This window comes from Cryptomeria japonica, chromosome 4 (assembly GCF_030272615.1).
Source record: "Cryptomeria japonica chromosome 4, Sugi_1.0, whole genome shotgun sequence".
Taxonomy (NCBI): domain Eukaryota; kingdom Viridiplantae; phylum Streptophyta; class Pinopsida; order Cupressales; family Cupressaceae; genus Cryptomeria; species Cryptomeria japonica.
In genome coordinates this window covers 649558212-649562637 of record NC_081408.1, presented here as the reverse complement: position 1 = coordinate 649562637, position 4426 = coordinate 649558212, and the positions used below count along the sequence as shown (strand labels likewise).

Sequence of the window (4426 nt, the reverse complement as noted above, 5' to 3'; positions counted from 1 at the left end):
CATATTAACCTTAGTGCCCTAAAAATTGAGTTTCTCAAAGGCCTTAGCTTAAAACTAGGGCATTTTTTGTTGACCCTCTTTTTTACAGAGAAAGCATGAATTTGAGTCCCCCAAAAGGTCATTTTTTATATGTTTGGATATTTATTTCAAGATTAATAACAATCTACTTTTTCATATTAATTCTATGAGAAAGAGTGATTGATAACCTTGCATCCATATGTAGTAGAGTTCTTTGATTTTATTTTACTTAGAGAACGTTACCCTCCAAGGAAAGGAGATGGGGAAATAAATCTCATAATTGAGCTAGTAAATCTTTAATAACAAGCCATATCAAAATAAAAATAGAAAATTTTTCATTAAAGATATCAGGAGACCGATTAAGTGCTCCAAAAATAGAGTTACTAATATTTCTAGAATTATTTTTGTAGCACTCATTCTTGCATGACATGGGTTTTTAAAAGCATGACAAAAAGCCCTTTGTGAATCATTCTTGTAAATGTAACATGAATCCCCAACCCGTTTCCCAAACCCCATTAACACACTTAGCAATACACATTTTAAAAAGTATCTCATTAATATTAAATAACAAACCATTTTAGGTGAAGCTAAAAAATAAATAATGGGGTAGGTAAATGTCATAAACCCTATTTCAAAACTGGTTATCCATGTGGAAGGAATATTGAATGGTCGACAAACATGAAAAATACATCAATCACTAAAAAATAGAGCATTGACCTCAAAAAGATAAAATAAAAAATAATAAAAAAGGAATTGTAAATCCATTTCCACCATACCACAATATGAAATTTATAAACCCACCATAAATCCGTGAAACTCTTTGAAATTGTTATAGAAAGGGTAGAACCTACCATAGGCTGTACTAATCACCAATATCTAATAACATTATGATTCTAAAGAAAGACTATTGCAAATAATAATTACGCTTTAAGTAAGAAGAAAAGACATTGTAGAATAAACTAGGCTAATTTTAATAATTGCAAGGTGGAATAATAGTGAAGAGGGACCAATTCTATAAAATAGACCCAAAATGATAATGACATGTTTTGTAAATAAAACATAATCAGCTCACAATCTAAATTATTGTTGCAAAAAGGGATTTATTAGAATACTGTAGTTGATATAACTAAATATTTATCATAGGTTAAGATTTCAAAGATCTTTTATATGTATCCAAGCATAATCTATTAAAAAAAATTGGCCTGTAGTTTTTTGTATCTCATTAGTCTATCAATTATAGAACTAATAATAGGTAATCACAAGTTGCAAAATATTATATCAACATTGGGAAATAAAAGTCTCAAATCATTTAACTCCAAATGATGTTGTTGATTCTATCATTGGCCTTCTTCTCATTTATTTATGTCAATTTATTTTAAAATTACTTTCATAAATGATCCATATCCATGAAAATTTTCATCTCCAAGATTACTTTCGAAATAACCTCTTTGATATTATACATGATCTTTTATTAAGGTTACATAGTTGAAATAATCATAAATATGGTAAAATGAATTAGAAGCTAACTAGAAATTGTGCAAGTTTTTGAAATTTGAATTTTTTTATTTTGTAATTGCTCAAGAAATTATAAAGCTTTTGGTGCTTGCACAAGGGCTTCACTTAGTGAACTTGGGTAACGTGCGTTCATGGCATGCTAAATAATCCCCCTATTTTCAAAATATTTTTTCCGAAACTCCTTTTTTTCACTTCTTCCCAATACATAGCCCGAATTAAAAGCCCCCCCATTTTCACCGATAAGCAATATATTGTACCCTCATTTTTAAGATATTAAATCCCCCAATATGAATGCACATGATATAATATGGCCTAGACAATGAAGTCCCCATGGGTGCCTAAATATAGTTTTGTAGCTACAAAAGTGTAGGTGGAGTTTGGTAGTTCATATATAACGATATTTTTTTTCATTTTAGAAATAATTATCTAATCATAAGGGTGTAATTAGTGTCCAAATATTCACACATAATAAAGAGGGTTTAGAAGTTTGGTTGTAGGATTGGAATAGCAATATCATATGTAAAATCTTAAATCCTAAAAATAGTTTTGTGAACAAAGTTATATATAATTTGTCTTATAAATATGTAGCCATGAGACATTTGTGATTGCAAATTACATTCTAATCCCACTAATCTGTTATTTATAATTTTTAATCCTAAAACTTATTTTATTCAAACATATATTAATTATAACATTAAATATGAATAAAAATTTATGTGATTGATAATCCCAAGACATTATATGTATATAGATTGATCCGAGGCTTACCTATATATATAGAGAGAAAGAGAGGTAGATCCGGAGGCCTTCATTTTAGAGAAACACTTGCCGACGTCAATACCTGAATTATTTTTAAATCTTTGAATAGTAGCCTACAAGATAAAGGCAAGACTTTAGAATTACTTAGCGCTCAAGTCGGATCCGGCCCATTTGCATTCACACGCCTAAACGTTGAATATCCCTCTCCTTCTCTCTCACTTTCTGCGGTTTGCCTCCACATGTGACACGTCCTTCCCATTCTCAAAAGGAGACGCTAATGCCGCGGAGTGCCAAATATTTGGACTTTGCGAATCGTAGAAATATTATTCAAACTCCTTAATTGATGCGTAATTAACGAACTAAGTTTGTCGTACACACGTTGAAAAAAGTCGACTTTGTGGACTATCTCCGACATGCAAATCTTGACTTTTATTTCATTCACGCCACGTATAAGCTTTTAGTCTTCCTTTTTATTTATTTATTGTAAAATGTAGCAGCGGAGCAGTGTGAATTGGAAGTTTCTACTGCGCTCGCCTTCACCTGTTTGTGTATAAATACTCTTCAACCCTCTCACCGTTTCAACTCACCATCAACAATGTTAGCGATGGCTCTTCACCATTCTTTTGTACTCATCGTCTTGTTGGCATTTGTGTCAGTTGGTTTATCGGAGAGGCCATTGCCTAGTCCTTTCCACCACAATGGAAAGCCATTACCAGGAGCTCACCCACCTCCGCTCCCACCGCCACTACAGAGCCCACAACCACACTTCCCTTCTCCCATCATTCATAAGCCCCCATTCCAGAAGAAACCTCCCATGCAAGACGCTCACCCTCCTACATTTCCAAACCCACAATCGCCCCACCCTTCTCCCCTTATTCCAAAGCCGCCACCTTTCCACAAATCCCCACACTTCTCTCCTGCTAATGCTCCTCTCTATCACAAGCCAGGTTCCCCTATATTCAATGGCCCTGGTGAAGTGCATCCTCCCTTGAAGAAATCTCCTCCCAACCCAGTAATAAAACCCCCACCAAAGCATGGACACTACAGTCATCCTCCCATGCATAGCTCTCCTCCACCTCATCCTACTTATTAGACACTTTGTAAGTTCACAGTTCCGTTTCAACACATTTTACATTTCCATCTCTTAAATGGGTGATTAACTAAGTTTTCTTTTTGTTCTTTTTGCAGATAGTAAGTCCGAGGAGAATATATAGACCATAAATAAAGGAGACGTGGTTTAGATTGCAGTGAACAATAGTAGTAAAACTACATACATGATGAGGGAAGACTTGAACTATTTTCTTGTAAATTTTGTTATCGTGATGCATAAGCCGCGGCTTCTCTATCTATTATCGTAATGTTATGTTATGATTAGTTCTATATTACAATATTATTAGCATTTCTCACACCATTTTATCGGCCTTTCTTTGTTAACAAAATAATTGGATGCTTCGATTTCATATTTTTTTATTTACCGTTGTCTTACCTACGTGAGAGATGTAACGGGAACGGAAAAAGTCGATTTAATTAACGTAGTACTTTGTAAATGAAACGCCCGTTAAACAAAAGCCCATTCACTTTTGTAACATTGCGTGTCGTTTATGCTTTATTTTTCCGTCATTGTACTCTAGCCCTTCGTCTGATGGAAACTAAATTATGGTAGCATTTTAAGTACATTTTGACACCATCCGTTTTCTTGCATTTATACGTGAGGAGACGTGACAGCATTTGTAACAGAAAAAATTGAACAGCTGTATGAATCTTAAAATGTTTGTCAATGTTAAAAAAATTTCAAACATTTTAAGGATTATTGTGAATTGTAGAAATATCATAGATTTAAATTGTTAATTATTTGTTATATGTGTTGAGTTATAAAGAACACAGCAGAAAAATAAAATGAAATAAAAACTAGACAACATGCACAGAAAGACAGAGACAAGAAAATTATAGTGGTTCGTCCAATCTGGACTACATCCACTCTTCAAGCAGGGGGCAACTCTTTTATTAAAAATTACAGACGTGCAATACACAGCAACACTCAGCTATCTCTCTATATCTTTACATGCATAGACATTATCTCTATTAACCATCACAGCAGCTGGGATAAGCAACAGTTTTCGAATCATATTCTTCA

General features: G+C 33.5%; 1 long non-coding RNA gene across 1 annotated transcript; it reads left to right on the top strand.

The window, feature by feature from the left end:
• The first annotated feature begins 2878 nt into the window (after positions 1 to 2878).
• Positions 2879 to 3698, top strand: LOC131047754 (uncharacterized). The gene is made up of 2 exons (XR_009106285.2): positions 2879 to 3392; positions 3481 to 3698. It is a non-coding gene; the product is annotated as an uncharacterized LOC131047754 (long non-coding RNA).
• The last annotated feature ends 728 nt before the right edge of the window (positions 3699 to 4426 follow it).